Source organism: Garra rufa, chromosome 2, assembly GCF_049309525.1.
Source record: "Garra rufa chromosome 2, GarRuf1.0, whole genome shotgun sequence".
NCBI lineage: Eukaryota > Metazoa > Chordata > Actinopteri > Cypriniformes > Cyprinidae > Garra > Garra rufa.
Window position 1 is genome coordinate 58,373,461 of NC_133362.1, and position 19,907 is coordinate 58,393,367.

Genomic DNA, 19,907 nt, shown 5'->3' on the forward strand with positions numbered 1-19,907 from the left:
TTCACAGTTGTTTTCTGGAATCTGTGCATGCTTTACACACAACCCATAAAGACATGTGACGTTTGGATGTGAGATGTAATGCGACGCGTACGATTCACTAAACTGAAACTAACCTGAACAAACTGTGCTTCAGCGCTGATAGTGAGGAGCCTGCTCTGCCCGATTGCCGCTTCATTCCACTTTTCACATATTTTTTCGTCGTGAAGAGTTGCATGATAACGTTCATCATCACTACAACACTGCCTTTATGGTTCTGGCTTTTGTTCACACAGCGCTCGTTCCCGTAATTTTCCGGAATCAGCGTGCATTGTGAAAGGGGCTTTACTGAAGGAACAGTTATGTAGCTTACTGCATTCGGTGTTTGAAAAAAAAAAAAACATTAATGATCATTCTGAAATATCCTGTTGAGTATAAGCAGGCTAGGCTCTCTCTATTGCTCTGGGCTCGGCTAAAGCATACATGACCTTATTTACCTGTGATTGGCCTGGCTGTGCGTCACTCAGAAAACAACAGGCCAATCAGAAGAGAGGCTCGTGAATATTAATTAGATGGGCAAAAATCGACCTGTTTTTGACAGAGCTCCTAAAAAAGGAGCTGTAAAAGTATATTGAGATGGATTTTGGCACTTATACCGCAAATATATATTCTTAAGGACTTCAACAACTAAAATAAACCTCCAGAAATGTGTACATTATAGGACCTTGCCTGTGCAAACAAATCAGCATTTCCGAAGCATTTACTTCGTCGCTCACCACAGAGATATTCGGTTTTGTGAATATGTCTGACAATAAGCAAATGGCCCTGGCGCTGTCAGCTCTTGGTTTAGCATTTATTTACATAATAAAAAAAGACTTAAAAGTACACAGATATTTTCAGCATTAGCCCAGCATGAACACTGAATTTCGATTACACTGTATATCAACGGTTGGTCTAGGACTGGGTGGGAGTCATGGAATTTACCTGGAACCTCACAGTTTCTCACAAACGTCATGTCGCCCGCCCTCCAGAGGAGCTGTGGCCTTTTGACTCAGGAGAAAAGGGACAAGCAGGCGGAAGGGATCCTTCAGATGATGAGACTGACACGCTGCCCAACTGCGCCAGTGAGGCCGGTGGGTTGACTGGTCTGAACAGCAAAGGACTAGCTTCTCTGTCCTTGCCTGTAGGTGTAGCCACAACGGGTCAGCTCCCACCACGCAAGCGTGTCAGAATGGCCGAGCGGTCTAAGGCGCTGCGTTCAGGTCGCAGTCTCCCCTGGAGGGAGTTTGAATCCCACTCCTGACAGACTTAAATTTCGGCTACGGACAACAGCTACGGTCTTCATCCGCAAGGCTGTAACTTTGCCTTGTGTCACGTCAAGAAAAGCGTGTCCCTGACGCATTGATCGCAACAGCTTTCTCTGAAGTCTTGACTTGGCAGAATATGTGAAGCTGTATTAGAATCAAGTCAACACATCATAACTATAAATACAGCATTAGTTTAAGGTTCACAAAAGCTTTCCTTCCCAGTGACAGGGAATTTCAGTTTGAATGGTCCAGCAGGGCATTAAAGTTTTGGGAAATGGTAGATAAGAATGCACTGACAACCTAGTGATTTTTTTTGTTTTTTTTTCTCAGATTTTCTTATGCTACTGTAACTTACTTATTTAATGCATATTTTTTATGGGGCATTCACCAAAAAAATTAAGCTGGATACTGAAACTGAAAGTGCTATTTAATAATGATTTATTTTATTAAATTACGTAAAATAATTTGTAAGATGTTTTCATTTAGCTCAATAACTTTAATGTTACTAAACTTAATAAATACAAGCCAATAAAATAACCTCACTTTTGTTGAAAGAAATACAATGACATTACACAAAAAATGTTAATATTATTAAATATTTTACTTGTACGCAACAATCGGATTAATATGACTTTTGTGTAATTATCCAAAGAATGTATAGTCCTACAAAACAGTTTGGTAATACTTTCTATGAAGCCTGTATTTATAATACATTTTAAGGATATACTTAAGGCAATATAATGAATGCATAATGCATTTGTCATGTATCTGGTCTATCCTGTCTTCATGTACTCTTGCACCACACTTCATGGACTTCATTCCCCACAAGCCACTGCTCTAATCACTGCATTCACCTGCTCTCACTTTACTGATTACTGCTCACAGCTGCACCTCATCACACTGTCTGCATTTAAGCCACTCACACACACAGCCAACTTGCGAAGTCTTATTGTTCCTTCTGGTCTTTATTTCCGAGCGTTTATTCCCGTGTTTGATTTCCTGTGTTTGATTCCTGGACTACTCCCCGTGTTTTGATTCTAGCCGCCAGCCCCGACCTTCTGCCTGTGTTTGACCACGATTTCTGCCTGCCCCTTTGTGTTTGTTTGATTGTTTGAATAAATGCTGCGAATGGATCCGAACGTCTCTGACCCTCCTTGTGACAGAAGACTTCGCCACACCCGGATCCAGCGGCTTTGTTCCACCACCAGCACCAACATGGACCCAGTCGACCAGCTTCTGCTCCTCCGACAAGGAAATCTCCCCATTAAGGAATATGTCCACAGATTCTGTGAGTTGTCACTTAAATTACCATTTTGTGATGAAGTTTACCTTAAGGACTTATTCCGCCGGGGACTTAATGAGCCAACTAAGTCAATGTTGCCAGGAGGAGAATTTAAATGTTCAGTGGAGGACTATATGCAGTATGCGTTGCTGCTATGTGGCTCTATGTTAACTGTGGATGTTTTAAAAGAGCCACAGCACAAGATGTCTGCTAGCCCTGAGCCTCAGCACGAGATGTCTGCCAGCCTAAGGCCACAGCACAAGATGTCTGCTTGCTCAGAGCCACAGCGTAAGATGTCTACCAGCCTTCCAGAGTCTCCACTGGTCCTGCCCGGCCTTCCAGAGTCTCCGCTGGTCCCGCCCAGCCTTCCAGAGTCTCCGCTGGTTCCGCCCGGCCTTCCAGAGTCTCCGCTGGTCCTGCCCGGCCTTCCAGAGTCTCCACTGGTCCTGCCCGGCCTTCCAGAGTCTCCACTGGTCCCGCCCAGCCTTCCAGAGTCTCCGCTGGTTCTGCCCGGCCTTCCAGAGTCTCCGCTGGTCCTGTCCGGCCTTCCAGAGTCTCCGCTGGTTCCGCCCAACCTTCCAGAGTCTCCAATGGTCCTGCCCGGCCTTCCAGAGTCTCCGCTGGTTCCGCCCGGCCTTCCAGAGTCTCCGCTGGTCCCGACCGGCCTTCCAGAGTCTCCGCTGGTTTCGCCCAGCCTTCCAGAGCCTCCGCTGGTTCCATCCAGTCGTCCTGAGATTCCTGTCTGCCCGGTTCTGGTCACGGAGGCCATGCATGGACTGTGTGGATTCCCACCCACCCTCCCTGCTGCTCCAGTCCCGTCACCTCTGTCTCCTGACAGTCCCTCTGCTCACCCACATCCCACCTTCGGTGCAGAGGACTTGCCGTGGGACTGCCAGTCGCCATCGGTGTCCAGACTGAAGGATCCCTCACCATCACCTCCAGTCTCAGAGTCCTGGACTCCACCTCGGCCCTCCGACCCTGCAGCTCCACCCCGGCTCTGTGCTCCCTCGTCTCCGTTGTCAGCCGTCGGCCCACCAGCTCCTCCGGGCTCCATCGTCTCTCCGGCTCCGCCCCGGTCAGTCGTCGCCCCACCTTCGCCTCTGGACTCTACTCCTCCGGCTGCGCCTCGTCACTCCGTCCTACCAGCTCTGTGGACCTCCTCCCTCCCGTGGGCACAGCCTCGATCCTCTGTCACTCCGGCTCCGCTGCGTACCTCCGGACCTCCATCTCCGCCGGGGTCGCCAGAGCCTTGGGTTCCGCCTTGGTCCTCCGGATCCTCTGTGTCGCCCAGGACCATCGACTCTCCAGTTTCGCCTCGGGCTCCACCGGCTTCACCTCCGTCGGTCGGCCCCAGGCAGGAGCCAACCCTTCCTCCACCATGGCTTCTCCCTCCGTCGGCTCCGCCTCATTTCGTGGTTCCAGTACCCCTACATGGACCTGGCCCTCCATCCCTCCCCCTGTTCCGCCTCTGCTCCACCACCCTCCAGGTTGTATTATGTGGTTAGAGCGTCTGGAAGCCGCTCCTTGGGGAGGGGCTCTGTCATGTATCTGGTCTATCCTGTCTTCATGTACTCTTGCACCACACTTCATGGACTTCATTCCCCACAAGCCACTGCTCTAATCACTGCATTCACCTGCTCTCACTTTACTGATTACTGCTCACAGCTGCACCTCATCACACTGTCTGCATTTAAGCCACTCACACACACAGCCACCTTGCGAAGTCTTATTGTTCCTTCTGGTCTTTATTTCCGAGCGTTTATTCCCGTGTTTGATTTCCTGTGTTTGATTCCTGGACTACTCCCCGTGTTTTGATTCTAGCCGCCAGCCCCGACCTTCTGCCTGTGTTTGACCACGATTTCTGCCTGCCCCTTTGTGTTTGTTTGATTGTTTGAATAAATGCTGCGAATGGATCCGAACGTCTCTGACCCTCCTTGTGACAGCATTATAAAAAGCCTTGTAATATGTTTATAGCTTTTAAGAGTATAATAGTTTATAACACAATGAACAAGATTCATCCACTGAAGTTACAATTAAATTTCTCATAGTTATAAAGCATTTTAAGTCTTATATTTTACCATTTTACTATTGTTACTTAAAGCAGACAAATACCACTTACAAGTAATTATAACAATACAATTTTGTTCTCAGTCGTAAGATCAGATATCAGATCAGATGATTGTGAAATATCAAACATTTGCTTTGAATTTTTTTTTAACAATATCAGTTTGATTATCTTGGCGATACTCTTTAGACAGCTGTTGATAAGTAACTGTGTAACCACATGTCAGCTAGCCTTCATTAGAGTATTAGTAGTGTTTCTGCTAAATATATTCCAACACTTTATTTTGATGCTTCCTTAACAGACAAGATAAGGAGTATAAGGATACTTTACAAGTACCTACCCTACCGAAGTCTACTAATACTAGGTTTATATAATTTACATAGCATTTTTTTTCAGTAGAAAGTATTAGCTAGCTCTCATTAGCCTCAATATTAGCCTCACAGAAAACACTGAAATAACACTCAGCACCTAAGAACTCACTCGATTGTAAGGTACTGTTCAGATCTTAAATAAACAATGTCTAGATATGAAATAGTCTATTATAGATTAAGTAGATTCAATACAGTCTTCATTGTGTGCTATAAATAATCATACTCTTAAAAGTCATGATCATAAATATTATAATGTTTTATTATTTTATGCGTATTCATGAGATGTTATAACACATTATAAGATTTTTATAATGCATTATGCATTCATTATAATGCCTTAAGATTACTCTTATAATGATTTATTAATACAGGCTTCATAGAAAGTGTTACCAACTGTTATTTTCACAGCATGTGAGCATTGCATAAAGTCATGAGAGGGAAGTGTTATTTTACCAGCGTTCCCCAGTACAGCTGTACTTCACCACATTGCAGCACAGTTGCCTAGTACTATATGCTGAAATCTTTCTGTGCGTTATTTGAGTCGATTTAGCTCTTTACTTGAGCATGAGCAGTACACGAGTGGAGTGTTACACAAGTGTACAATTTTGGTGCATGCCTATTGATTATGGGTCATGCTCCTGTGAATGCAGTAGCATTCTCTACAGATCTGGCCATTAAAAATGCGTCTATTTTCACGCGGCAGCCTGCAATTCAGAACACGTGGCCACGCGGCGGCCTGCAGGGGCTTTTTCAGGGTTTTTTAAAACGTTGTTGCGCTTCATATAATATCCACCAGGTGGCGCAAGGAACAACATTCTGTGGCCAAACCCTGCACAAAGAGGGCTATTTGGTCCTCGTCAAAGAGGTGTCTACAGATCATAGCGTGCCGGAGCCAGAAGATTTGTTGTTTTGTCAATATGCTCTCAAGACTTCGCTGCAGTTATCATTAAAGTACAGCACAATTACAGCTCACCGCTACCCATCGTAAACAGGTTGGGCCTGTCTGTTCCGGTGGGCTCTCAGTGGTGCTAAATCATCAAATGAAGAGGATGGGATTCAAACCCACACAAACCAAGGTGTGCCCAGCACAACGGATTAGCCTTGCATCGCCTTAACCACTCAACCACCTCGTCACTTTCCGTGGTCCTTTTATTTAACACTCCCGATTCAGACCATCAGCTCATTAGTAGAGCACTCAGTGAACTGAACTGAGTGTGTCAGATAAGGAGGACACTCAAAAAGTGCAGAGTGGGGTCCCCAGGACTACTGCTAAAGGAGCCGAACGACGAGGATGGGATTCGAACCCACGCGTGCAGAGCACAATGGATTAGCAGTCCATCGCCTTAACCACTCGGCCACCTCGTCATTTTACGTGGCATTTTTTATTTAGCACTCCTGATTCAGATCATCAGTTCATTAGTAGAGAACTCTAAGAACTGAACTGAGTGTGTTAGATAAGGAGGACACACAAAAAGTTTAGCATGGGGTCCCCAGGACCTGGATTAAGGTCCAGTGCTGAAGGAACCGAAGGACAAGAATGGGATTCCAACCATTGCACAGAGCACAATGGATTAGCAGTCCATCGCTTTAACCACTCGGCCACCCCGTCCCCTTGCTGACCGAGACAGGCCATGCTGCGGACCTTTTCAGCTGCTGCTGCCGTGCTTTCAGCAGGCTGTTTTGAGCACAGAGGGAATAGTGAATGAGCCGTCTTTTACACACCTCTAATCTGTTCCGTGGAAACACGGTGCAGCAACCCGTGCCAGGAGACTGTTTGTGCGTCATGTTTAAAGCTTGCTGCCACCTTGTCGGTTCACATCCACGTAGGTGCACGAAAAGGTCACGACCGTCGCTGGCATTCTTTCGCAGAGGCAATATTGTAGCCTATGAGGTTTATCCGAGGCGCGATCATTGCTGGTTGAAAACTTTACCCAATACCCCGCCAGGATGACTTGAAATACAGTTAGCTTTGGCAATTTTTGCTAGCCTCTCTGGAGGCTTAGAGTTTTGTTGAGAAATATAGCCTTGTTTCGTTTAGGGTTTTTTTTCCTCGCCAAAAAGCTGTCTACTGATGATAGAGCGCCAGAGCCAGAAGGCTTGTTGTTTTGTCAATATGTTCTCAAGACAGGTATCGTTAAACTGCAGCGCAATTACAGATCACCGTTACCCATCGTAAACAGGTTGGTCCTGTCTGGTCCGGTGGGCTCTCAGTGGCGCTAAAGCTTCCAATGCGTGTCGAGCACAATGTATTAGCCTTCCACCGCCTTAACCACTGGACCACCTCGTCATCTTGCGGGGTTTCTTTATTTAACACTCCTGATTCATGTGCATGTGGATGCATTCTTCGTCTTTTCTTTCAGCCGCCGAGGGCCTGTTTTCCACTGAGGCCCTGCGCCAAACTCCCTCTGAGACACAATCGAACGTTAGTAGTAACCTCCGATTACGGCCGAATGTGGATTCTGCTTGGACGACGGGGCACCGGTACATCCTTTGTAGCTTTAGCTTATTAGCCAAACGCTACACCAGTTTGCCATTTCCCTTGAAATCATCCTTGATTTCCATAAGAAAGGTGCCCCAAATTGGTGGAAAATCACAACTCAACCATACGCTGTCCAAAGCATTGAACCGCCTTCACGCGGCAAAACAGAACATGTTGTTGGCCCGCACTGCTGGGTCAAACTGCGCTTCCCAAAAACAGATTGGGTCAAAACTGACAGAAGAAATCTCTAAGCCTGCTTTAAGCCCTACCCACGGGACGGGTTGACAGTCTCGCACAACGCGAGAACCTCAGTTTCGCCTGTGTAATTTGGGGGCCGATGAAAACTGCATCCGACTAAAATTACAAAAAATTTTTAGGACTCTAATGATGTTTCAGATGTAACTTTTCTCATCTCTGTTGTTAGGTTGTCACCATCTCTGAGACTCAAAGTGTCAGAAGTCGCCTAAGCTGGTTTTGCAAAATGGAGGTCAAGATTATACTTTCAGGGATCATTTCTATAGTTTTTAACTAGGAAATGTGTTTCAAAAGTGTAGTGTCTCCCAAACTACGATGATGAGCTTTGATACTCTTCACTGAGCGTGAATCGGGTGTGGAGTAGTTGTTTATTTCATATGTTCCACACCATTGATGAACGTTCTGTGTGGCGTTTATGCAGCATAGAAGAAGAGAGTATGATCAGAGTGGTCTTTGAAAATTGTAAATATCAGATTAAAAATCTTGTGAGTAGTTGCGATCGATTGAACATCGGATATGATTCTGTTTGTAATTAATTGTTTAGCTCATAATTGGTGTATATCTGATGAAACTACTTTTTTTTTTTTTTTTTTTTACATTTTTGGTGGTGGGTGTCACCATCCTTGAGATTCAGAATGTCAGGATAAGATGTCAGCTGGTTCTATCAACTTAAAGTTGCCATAAAATGCATTGAGAGAATATTTTAATTTGTTCTTTGATATCTACATAGAAGGTATATGGCATAGGAAAGGGCAAACAATCTCCAGAAACGGTTTTACAGGACCATTTACAACCCTAGGATTTGTCCCTAGAATGAAATGCTCTGTTATTGCCTTTTTTGGAAGCTTCATGAATATTAATGAGCTCTGCTCCAATTGGCTGTTTCACAGAGCTGCTCATCTCTATAGCTGGCACATTGATAAAAAATATATATTTAATTAGGAGCTCTAGCCGCTTTTAATATGATTTGAATTATAATTATAATTATAATTTGAATCGCAGACATTTTAGTCTCATTACTGTGATCCATGTGCTCTGTGTAAAGTTATAATGCAGAGGGAGCTCTTCTTACCACACAAGTTCAGCTGCTTCTCGGTGATACTCTGGATCTGTAAATCATTCGCCATCATCAGCGCAGTTATTTCTCCATCATTCACCATCATCAGCACAGTCATCTCTCTGTTTATGTGGTAAGTGATATCTTTTGTACTGCAATGTAACAGGCTAGTGCTAGCATTAAGCTAACCGTGTCCCTTCAGTGGCTTGCCTTGTTTTACTGATGTACTGACGTTACCGATGATTGGGCGATGCAAATGTTGGAGGCGTAACTATTAACGATCCCGGGACTGTTGCGTAACAGTCGGTGTTATGTTGGAACTGACATATAAATCTAGTGTTCTCAAAAGACCACCGAAAAATAGAAGATTTATCCTTATCCTTATATAGATTTATCCTTGATTTCCATAAGAAAGGTGCCCCAAATTGGTGGAAAATCACATCTCAACCATACGCTGTCCAAAGCATTGAACCGCCTTCACGCGGCAAGACAGAACATGCTGTTGGCCTGCACTGCTGGGTCAAACTGCGCTTCCCAAAAACACATTGGGTCAAAACTGACAGAAGAAAACTCTAAGCCTGCTCTAAGCCCTACCCACGGGACGGCTCGACAGTCTCGCACAACGCGAGAGCCTCCGTTTCGCCTGTGTCATTTGGGAGCAGATGAAAACTGCCTCCGACCTGGTGAATGAAGCCACAACCAGCCCGGCTAGCTCAGTCGGTAGAGCATGAGACTCTTAATCTCAGGGTCGTGGGTTCGAGCCCCACGTTGGGCGCCTCTGTTGGCTCTCTTTCTTCCCAACAGGGTGGCGGGCTCCAGCGTGCCCATTCGCCGCACAGGCTAAGTGGATTTTGCGAGCTCCGGAAACATCTTTCAAAACAGCCTGTTAGTACGTGCGATTCTAATCCCTAACCCTAACCCTTGCTTTTACAACCGTGATCCGGCGGCAGCAGACACACAACAGCTGTCTCTGTGGCGCTACCTGGAGCAGGATCGTCTGTTTCCGTGGCCATCTCCTCGTCCAATTGCGATCTCGCCGTCCATTGTGAGAATGGACGAGAGCCAATCGCGTCGCTCGTCGTCCATTGTGAGAATGGATGAGAGCCAATCGCCGAGCTCGCCGTCCATTGTGAGAATGGATGAGAGCCAATCGCCGAGCTCGCCATCCATTGTGAGAATGGACAAGGCGCCAATCGCATCACTCGAGCTCCATTGTTGAGAGCCACTCACTGCGCTTAGTTTCATTCTAAGTCAGGTTCAAAAACCAGAGGAACGAAATATATGATAACTTTTCAAAGTAATACATGTTTTCTACTTTCTTCCTCTCTGTTTACAATGTTCTCAATTGGTAACTCGTTACGTTTTCGTCCGTCTTTCATCCGTGTTTGGCGTTCACAAACTTTTGACTCGCGAATTGCCCATAATGAAACACCGTTTAAATGTAATCTTACTCATTAAACTCTATTTACACGTTCTGAAGTTTGATTTAAATCAGAAGAAAACGTGTTTCAGCTGTAAGCGCAGTCATTCCTTATGACAATTTACCGTGTTTTTACTATAGTGAAAGCGTAGTAACCATTTTGTGTTTTTTGGCTGATCGATTACAACTGTATGAACACAGTCTAACTATAAATGAAAATCTGAATGAACAGCAACAACAAAAAACGTTGTGCTTGTGTTTATCGTCATTTACCATGGTTTTACTATAGGTCTTCCCTTCCGCAAGGCCAGCAGCCATTAGGTCCACCACCGCCTCAGGGATGGTCTTCCCTTCCGCCAGGCCAACAGTCATCGGCTCCACCACCGCAATCTCAGGATTGGTCTTCCCTTCCGCAAGGCCAGCAGCCATCAGCTGCACCACCTCCTCAGAACCGACAGCGTGCTTGGAGACTGCACAAGGCAGCTCTTGAAGATCAAGAGCGTGTGGCAAGAGGGGAGCCACCAAAGAAGCGTCACACAAAAGAACATTACCATTACCAATGTAAAACATGTGGCCACTCAAAAAGCAAATTTACTGGTCATTCCCAGGTTAAAGGAAAGTGGTACTGTCCAGCATCTGGTCAGACCATTACAGAGTGGAAAGACTCTCTTTAGGTTTTATTTTGTCTTTAGTTTCATGCATAATACAGTCAGCATAACTTTTAACTTAGTGCATTTTAACTAGTACTCTAAGTAAACCAAGAAAATTAAGAGCTTTCCTTTACATTCTAAAGTTATTTAAAATAAAAACATGTATTTGTGGTAATTAAATGATAATTTTATTTTATAAAGATAAGATTTGAAAGTTGATTTTGATGATGCATTATTATTATTATTATTATTATTATTATAGTTCTTAATTTTTATTTGTCTTATAAAAATTATAAGTTTATATTTATTATCATCATTATTATTTTTTTATTATTATTAATAGGATTATACTTCTTTTAAATTAGTATTTATATCTTATAACGATTATAAAAGTTTATATTATTATTATTATTATTATTAGTAGTAGTAGTATAGTTCTTTACATTTGTATTGATGTCTTATAAAAATGATAAAGGTTATATAATTATAAAATTGTTTATATGTCTTTATAAAAGGTATATTATTATTCAGAGTATTATCATTGTTTACATTTTTTACATATAACTTTTCCATTGTATAAAGGTCAGATTTAAAGAGTGTTTTTTATTATGCAAGTTGTATTGTTACAGTTCTTTACATTTGTATTCATGTCTTATAAAAAATAATAGATTTTAGCTTTTGGAATAAACTATTTTTATTTAGTTTTTTTATTTTATTTATAATTTTCATTTGTATATATTTTGTTCTTAATATTAAACTCTTTGTGGTAGTAAGATGATTATAAATGACGATTTCAGTTTGTTTATATATTCTTTTTTAATATTATATTTCTCCAATTCTGGGTATAAGATTTTTGAAAAGGAGCATATAATGCATATATAGAGTATAATTTGTCATATGTCAATATTTGAGCTTTTGAAATAAACCATATTTTTTTGGAAATATGTTTTTAATGTTTTATTATTTCAATTTTACAAAATTGAATAGTTGTTTTGTAATTAGGTAAAATATGTAGAAATATGGACTTTTCTGTAATTTGTTAAAGTAAGTTAAAGGGTAAAAAAGTGGGTAATTCCAATAAATTTTCCCTTTTTTTTCACTTCCCCTTTTTTTTTTGTTCCTTTTCCCCCTGTTTTTTTTTCTCATTTTTTCTTTTCCCCCACCCATAGCAGTCCCTTTTGCCCTGTTTTAGGCCGGAGCGGTTAAGGCGATGGACTAGAAATCCATTGGGGTCTCCCCGCGCAGGTTCGAATCCTGCCGACTACGCTCTTCACCGGTGCTGAGGAGAAGAGGCCGGGCCCTTTTCTTCCGTGTCCCTAGCACGGATTTGTGTGCCCTCTCTCCACAGTAATAAAAAGCGATGCTAGCCCTTTTTTTTCAATTCAGACGGCCGGCACCACTAGATGTAAGCCACCTCCATTTTTCGTACGGGTGCAGTGCCAGTTAAACTATACCAACAATGCAGGCAGCAGAGGCTGGCTTTCGGGGTCAACAAAGAAGGCTCGAAGCGCACGAGTCACTGATAGGGCCAAAAGAGCTAAAAGCCATCTTTGTTTGAGCCCGTCCAGAGTTTTTCTCGCGTCATGGATGAGAGAGCGCTGTCTTTCCATGCTGGCTAAAGAAATTTGAAGCTGCGAAGCTGGAAGCGCAAAGGCTGCAAACACAGACCATGACGAGGCGCGCTTCGTTCCACTGCACGCTGGCGGGTGGCCAGATTGACTCTGCTCTTGACACTCTAGTGTAGCTCTGCTGTGAGCAGAGCCCCCAAAAATACAGGTCACTCTCAAAGGTTCCCCTCCACGGAAATCTTTAGTAAAAGGCGAAAGATTTATGCGCTGATGACGAGAAACTCGAGATGTGTCTCTATGCCCTTGGACCTGTGCGCTCACTGTGGTAAACCACTACGCTCACCAAGGGTAATCTAGGGTGCCGACACCTGACAACATGATTTTCGTCACCCCCCTCACTCCAAATGGGAGAAGTAAAAGTTATGAAAGTCCCTTCCCTCACCCAGTATTCACAAACCCGATCAAGGTAATGTCATCTCTTTTTTCATGCCCCCGTATTAGAGGCCAAAAAAAATATTAAATGAAATAAAGCGGTCCAAATAATGACCCACTGTAATGTGTAGCATTCAATATATTGAGAGACTTTAGCTCGTGGCGGGTCAATCTGGTATTTCATGGAGTAGGGGCTCGTTTTGGCAAGTTGGGTGCAGTCGCGTGTGCTGGGAGCGAAGAACAGCAAGCGCAACTCTTCGTTAGTATGGTGGACAGTATCTCCCCCTGTCACGTGGAAGACCGGGGTTAGATTCCCCAACGAGGAGACCTAGTTCTTTGCTGCTGTTGAACGACTCATCCAAAAGCTTTTGGTGCAGACAGAGGTCAAAGAAGGAGTTCTGCTTCGAGGTCAACCGCAGCCAAAAACTGTGCGTAGGCCGGGAATCGAACCCGGGTCAACTTCTTGGAAGGCAGCTATGCTCACCACAATACCACCAATGCAGGCGCTCGGTGCCAGATTTAAGCGGTCAGATAAGAATGCTCAAATCCGGGTCATGGCAGCCCTTTGTCGTTGAGCGACGGGGACGTCCAGCTTCTTTTTGCCAACTCACCCTTCAGTTGGATTTTGCGCCTGAAGCTCGGCGGCATCCTGTGCTGCCCGCCTCGAGACGAGAGCAGGCGGTCCACATGCAGGCGTAGTCGTGGCCGAGAGGTTAAGGCGATGGACTTGAAATCCATTGGGGTCTCCCCGCGCAGGTTCGAACCCTGCCGACTACGGTCGGGCATTCCCCCTTTTGCCTTTAGCTTTTTGCAACGGTGGTTTGGCCTTCGCTCTCTCTGACGTAATTGCGTGCGGCCTTTGTCCCGTAGCTCCTGTGGCAAGTGAGCTTCTGCTGGGCGGCTTGTGGAGAAAGTGTTCTTATATAAAAAGTAAGAGGCGCACAAAACACAAGAGCCTGGATAGCTCAGTCGGTAGAGCATCAGACTTTTAATCTGAGGGTCCAGGGTTCAAGTCCCTGTTCAGGTGAAGGCCATCTTCTTGTTGTCGCCCTCAGCTTGCAGTCGTGCCGGTCCAGCTCTGCCGTGTGGCGGCGTACGCTTAAAGATGTGATAGAGTTCACATAGAGTGTTTGCTATGCTGCCCCTTCATGAATGTTTCGTTGCTTGTGGTGGGCTGTTTTCCCCTTTAGGAGTTTTATGCTAGGCGATTTCAGTAAAGCGGTAGCCAGTTCATTGTTTTTTTCAGCCAACTTTGAGGTTGACAACGGGACAGAGGACATCTGGGCTGCCGTAGTCGTGGTCGAGTGGTTAAGGCGATGGACTAGAAATCCATTGGGGTCTCCCTGCGCAGGTTCGTATCCTGCCGACTACGCTCTTCGCCGGTGCTGAGGAGAAGTGGCCGGGCCCTTTTCTTCCGTGTCCCTAGCACGGATTTGTGTGCCCTCTCTCCACAGTAATAAAAAGCGCCGCTAGTCCTTTTTTTTTCAATTCGGACGGCTGGCACCACCAGATGTGAGCCAGTGGGGCGCCGTGATCGTATAGTGGAGAGTACTCTGCGTTGTGGCCGCAGCAACCCCGGTTCGAATCCGGGTCACGGCAGACTTTTTGTTCACTGAGCTCCTTTCTGCCACCTCCATTTTTCGTACAGGTGCGGTGCCAGTTAAACTATACCAACAACGCAGGCAGCAGAGGCTGGCTTTCGGGGTCAACAAAGAAGGCTCGAAGCGCACGAGTCACTGATAGGGCCAAAAGAGCTAAAAGCCATCTTTGTTTGAGCCCGTCCAGAGTTTTTCTCGCGTCATGTACAAGAGAGCGTTGTCTTTCCATGCTGGCTAAAGAAATTTGAAGCTGCGAAGCTGGAAGCGCAAAGGCTGCAAACACAGACCATGACGAGGCGCGCTTCGTTCCACTGCACGCTGGCGGGTGGCCAGATTGACTCTGCTCTTGACACTCTAGTGTAGCTCTGCTGTGAGCAGAGCCCCCAAAAATACAGGTCACTCGCAAAGGTTCCCCTCCACGGAAATCTTTAGTAAAAGGCGAAAGATTTATGCGCTGATGACGAGAAACTCGAGATGTGTCTCTATGCCCTTGGACCTGTGCGCTCACTGTGGTAAACCACTACGCTCACCAAGGGTAATCTAGGGTGCCGACACCTGACAACATGATTTTCGTCACCCCCCTCACTCCAAATGGGAGAAGTAAAAGTTATGAAAGTCCCTTCCCTCACCCAGTATTCACAAACCCGATCAAGGTAATGTCATCTCTTTTTTCATGCCCCCGTATTAGAGGCCAAAAAAAATATTAAATGAAATAAAGCGGTCCAAATAATGACCCACTGTAATGTGTAGCATTCAAGATATTGAGAGACTTTAGCTCGTGGCGGGTCAATCTGGTATTTCATGGAGTAGGGGCTCGTTTTGGCAAGTTGGGTGCAGTCGCGTGTGCTGGGAGCGAAGAACAGCAAGCGCAACTCTTCGTTAGTATGGTGGACAGTATCTCCCCCTGTCACGTGGAAGACCGGGGTTAGATTCCCCAACGAGGAGACCTAGTTCTTTGCTGCTGTTGAACGACTCATCCAAAAGCTTTTGGTGCAGACAGAGGTCACAGAAGGAGTTCTGCTTTGAGGTCAACCGCAGCCAAAAACTGTGCGTTGGCCGGGAATCGAACCCGGGACAACTTCTTGGAAGGCAGCTATGCTCACCACAATACCACCAACGCAGGCGCTTGGTGCCAGATTTAAGCGGTCAGATAAGAATGCTCGAATCCGGGTCATGGCAGCCCTTTGTCGTTGAGTGACGGGGACGTCCAGCTTCTTTTTGCCAACTCACCCTTCAGTTGGATTTTGCGCCTGAAGCTCGGCGGCATCCTGTGCTGCCCGCCTCGAGACGAGAGCAGGCGGTCCACATGCAGGCGTGGTCGTGGCCGAGAGGTTAAGGCGATGGACTTGAAATCCATTGGGGTCTCCCCGCGCAGGTTCGAACCCTGCCGACTACGGTCGGGCATTCCCCCTTTTGCCTTTAGCTTTTTGCGACGGTGGTTTGGCCTTCGCTCTCTCTGACGTAATTGCGTGCGGCCTTTGTCCCGTAGCTCCTGTGGCAAGTGAGCTTCTGCTGGGCGGCTTGTGGAGAAAGTGTTCTTATATAAAAAAGTAAGAGGCGCACAAAACACAAGAGCCTGGATAGCTCAGTCGGTAGAGCATCAGACTTTTAATCTGAGGGTCCAGGGTTCAAGTCCCTGTTCGGGCGAAGGGCCATCTTCTTGTTGTCGCCCTCAGCTTGCAGTCGTGCCGGTCCAGCTCTGCCGTGTGGCGGCGTACGCTTAAAGATGTGATAGAGTTCACATAGAGTGTTTGCTATGCTGCCCCTTCATGAATGTTTCGTTGCTTGTGGTGGGCTGTTTTCCCCTTTAGGAGTTTTATGCTAGGCGATTTCAGTAAAGCGGTAGCCAGTTCATTGTTTTTTCAGCCAACTTTGAGGTTGACGACTTCCGGTTATGGCGTGCAGCTGATAAGTCGTGTGAATCGGGCTCGCTACTAAATGTTCGTTTAAATTCTCAAAAAGGCTAGAACTGATATAATAAGCGTTTGGAAAACCACTTTAAAGTTCGTCGGGACAAAATGCCACCCAAAACCATCAAACCTGCCCAACATTCGAAGCCATCTGGACAGATGGAAGAGGAAGGCAAGGTGTTAGCTAGCAAGAAGCTAGCCGAGCTGCAAAGTGAAGATAAAGCGGCCACAAACGACGATATCCTACGTGCGGTTCAGTCCTTGAGAGACGATTGCTCAAAACAATTCACTGACACGATGGACGCCATAAACGGCATAAAATCGGACTTACTGTCACAAGCGCAACGAATTGGAGCGGCTGAGGAGAGGATCTCGCAAGCTGAAGAGGACGTAACAGACCTTCAACACAAAGTTAATAAACTCGAAGAAACAACTGAATTTCTACGAAACAAGGTGCAGGATTTGGAGGACAGAGGAAGGCGTTCTAATCTGAGACTAATTGGCCTGCCAGAAAAAACAGAAGGATCCAATATGTGCGCCTTCATTGAGAATTTTTTTCCTAAGATTCTGAGGGATGAGTTCGGATCGCCACCTGTCATTGAACGAGCGCACCGCGTAGGACAAGTTAACCCGAACCGCCCGTCAGCTCCAAGAGCGATCGTGATGAAGTTCCTGAATTACCAGGACAAGGAGAAGGCTTTGAGAGCGGCTAGGAAAATGAAGGAGTTAAGATACGAAGGGCAACGGATCAGCTTGTTTCCAGATTTATCAGCTGAGACCCGTCAGCGGCAGCGTCAGTTCGACGGAGTAAAGTCACAACTTCGAGGCATGGAAATTCGTTATGGGATGCTTTACCCTGCGCATCTGATAGTCACGCACGCCGGCCAGCGTCATGTCTTTAAAACTGTTGCGGAGGCAGAGGATTTTGTTCGGTCAGTACGTACCAATAGTTAAACGTTGCAACACAAGTGTTGACTCATCAGGACTTGAACTCTGTGTCTAGTTATTAAGGATACACTCTTATTTCATTTTCTTTCAAGTGGTTAAGATGTTTACATTTACGTGGAATTGAAAGTGATTATATTCCAGCAGAACTAATATAACTCGGCAAAGTACATTTCCAGCTTAAATTAATTTTTTCTTTCTCTACTATGTTCATCAGTATGAGTAAACAAGTTCATGTATAGAGGTATACGAGTCAGTCTAAACTGGCCCGATGTTCTATAGGGTGGGACTTATATAATTCAGAGCCCAGCTATGTTCTTCTTTAGCGAGCCCAGGGCTGATAGTAATGAGAGTAGGCTTGCCAAATGTTGCTCCATATTATATGGATCTAACATGTTTCATAACCAAGGTTCATTGTAAGGGGTATTGTTATGCTTTCCAGTTGGGGGATTGCAGGTGGGGTGGGATGGCAGGGGTTGTTTATGTAAGCGTTTGTGTTATTTTGTTTATTTTTTATCGTTCTCACTCTTTTGGTTTCACTTTCTATATGGACGCCCATGCACAGTTGTATTTACATGGTTATATAAGTAGGTAAGTGATTAATAATTCGGAGATAAACATTTGTAGCTGGAATGTAAGAGGACTAAATAATTTGGTAAAACTTAAACAAGTACTAGGTCGATTAAAACAAATGAAAGCAAGCATAATCTTTTTACAAGAAACTCATTTAATAAAAGATGATGTTAGTAGAGTCACTAAGAGATGGCCAGGGCAAGTTTTCAATGCATCTTTCACCTCTCGAGCCAGAGGAGTCATGATTCTTATACATAAGTCCATACCATTTCAGTTAAAACAGCAATATATAGATCCGTTAGGGAGATACATAATTCTTAATGGTACAATTTTGACATCACATATTAATTTAATAAGCATATACGCTCCTAATGTAGATGACCCTTCCTTTTTTCAGAATTTCTTTTTCACAATCTCAGCCTATGCCGGAAATTATGTAATTGGAGGAGATTTTAATTGTGTACTAAACCCCGAGAATGATCGCTCTTCAGGAGTAGATACCCATCAACAGTCTAAGAAAATGATCTTGAAGTATATGACTGACTTAAATTTAGTTGAGATTTGGAGGTATCTCAATCCAAGCAAGAAAGAATATTCATGCTTTTCGAATACATATAAAACATTTTCAAGAATAGATTATTTTTTAATTTCCAATGGTTTAGTTGCGAAGGTTGGTAAAACTTGGTATGATAGTATCTTACTGTCCGACCATGCCCCTGTTTTGTTTACAATCCAATTAGACAATCTTGTTCTCCCACCTCCCAGATTTCGATTTCAAGCAAGTTGGCTTCTTGATCATGATTTTGTGAAATTCTTAGATAATAAAATTGATATATATTTTGTAGTTAATACAAATCAGACAAGCGCCTCAGTTAAATGGGAGGCATTCAAGGCATATATTAGAGGGGAGATATTAAGTTATACAAGATACAGATCCAAAATTTATCAGGCAGAATTAGAAGACCTGGGAAAAGAAATTAAACTACTAGAACAGCATCTCTTTAGTAATAATGACCCTTCAAAGCAGAAAGAACTTCTTGTACTGAAAGCCAAATATAATGAAATAACTAGTAGTAAAATATCTAAGAACTTAATGTGGCTAAAGCAGTCTTATTATGATCAGGGGGAAAAATCAGGAAAACTTCTAGCATGGAGAATCAAGAAAATACAAACAGATAGAGCCATCAATTCAGTTTTTTTAGAGAATGGGGAAAAGACGGTAGACCCATTGGAAATAAATAATATTTTTAAACTGTACTATGAAAATTTGTATAACTCGGAAATTGCCAGTAATTCAGAGGGGCAAAATAATTTTCTTGATAAAATTAAATTTCCAAAATTATCAGAAGAGACAAGAAGTAATTTAGAAAAGAATCTAAGTATAGAAGAGCTCTCAGAGGCTCTACAGGACATGAGTAACGGCAAGGCTCCTGGACCGGATGGCCTCCCTATGGAAATTTACAAAACATTTGCAGGGAAAATTTTTACCACACTTACTTGAAATGTTTAATGAATCTTTAGGAAAAGGAATATTACCCCCCTCTCTGAGATCAGCTCTAATTACTCTTATATTAAAACCAGGTAAACCTCCCAATGAAAAATCATCCTATAGGCCCATATCGTTAATGTCCTGTGATACTAAGATTCTCTGTAAGGCCCTATCTAAAAGAATTGAAACGTTCATACCGAACCTTATCATGAACGATCAAAATGGGTTTGTGCTTGGAAGGCAAGCCTTTCATAACATACGAAGGGTCTTAAATATAGTATATAAAAAACAAAAGGCCAAGGACCATGCAATTCTGTCGTTGGACGCGGAAAAAGCCTTCGACAGGATTGAATGGAGGTATCTTTTTGAGGTGCTTGAGAGATTTGGGTTGGGTGATGGGTATATTAGATGGATCAAATTACTTTACAATGGTCCTCGAGCAGAAATAATAACAAATAACCAAATATCAAAGCCCTTTAATTTAAGTAGAGGAACCCGTCAAGGGTGCCCACTGTCCCCTTTGTTGTTTT

General features: G+C 44.2%; 10 non-coding genes across 10 annotated transcripts; 7 read left to right on the forward strand and 3 right to left on the reverse strand.

Moving 5' to 3' along the window:
• Positions 1-6,284: 6,284 nt before the first annotated feature.
• trnas-gcu (transfer RNA serine (anticodon GCU)) lies at positions 6,285-6,366 on the reverse strand. Its single transcript has one exon. It is a non-coding gene; the product is annotated as a tRNA-Ser (tRNA).
• A 492-nt stretch (positions 6,367-6,858) lies between these two features.
• Positions 6,859-6,999, forward strand: LOC141326996 (U4 spliceosomal RNA). Its single transcript, XR_012354320.1, has one exon. It is a non-coding gene; the product is annotated as a U4 spliceosomal RNA (small nuclear RNA).
• A 971-nt stretch (positions 7,000-7,970) lies between these two features.
• Positions 7,971-8,186, forward strand: LOC141326976 (small nucleolar RNA U3). The gene has a single exon (XR_012354304.1). It is a non-coding gene; the product is annotated as a small nucleolar RNA U3 (small nucleolar RNA).
• Positions 8,187-9,494: 1,308 nt separating this feature from the next.
• On the forward strand, positions 9,495-9,567 carry trnak-cuu (transfer RNA lysine (anticodon CUU)). Its single transcript has one exon. It is a non-coding gene; the product is annotated as a tRNA-Lys (tRNA).
• Positions 9,568-12,604: 3,037 nt separating this feature from the next.
• LOC141327243 (U5 spliceosomal RNA) lies at positions 12,605-12,720 on the reverse strand. Its single transcript, XR_012354549.1, has one exon. It is a non-coding gene; the product is annotated as a U5 spliceosomal RNA (small nuclear RNA).
• Positions 12,721-13,557: 837 nt separating this feature from the next.
• Positions 13,558-13,639, forward strand: trnas-uga (transfer RNA serine (anticodon UGA)). The gene has a single exon. It is a non-coding gene; the product is annotated as a tRNA-Ser (tRNA).
• A 750-nt stretch (positions 13,640-14,389) lies between these two features.
• Positions 14,390-14,461, forward strand: trnah-gug (transfer RNA histidin (anticodon GUG)). Its single transcript has one exon. It is a non-coding gene; the product is annotated as a tRNA-His (tRNA).
• Positions 14,462-14,821: 360 nt separating this feature from the next.
• Positions 14,822-14,936, reverse strand: LOC141327295 (U5 spliceosomal RNA). The gene has a single exon (XR_012354598.1). It is a non-coding gene; the product is annotated as a U5 spliceosomal RNA (small nuclear RNA).
• Positions 14,937-15,774: 838 nt separating this feature from the next.
• Positions 15,775-15,856, forward strand: trnas-uga (transfer RNA serine (anticodon UGA)). Its single transcript has one exon. It is a non-coding gene; the product is annotated as a tRNA-Ser (tRNA).
• A 178-nt stretch (positions 15,857-16,034) lies between these two features.
• Positions 16,035-16,107, forward strand: trnak-uuu (transfer RNA lysine (anticodon UUU)). The gene has a single exon. It is a non-coding gene; the product is annotated as a tRNA-Lys (tRNA).
• Positions 16,108-19,907: the final 3,800 nt, after the last annotated feature.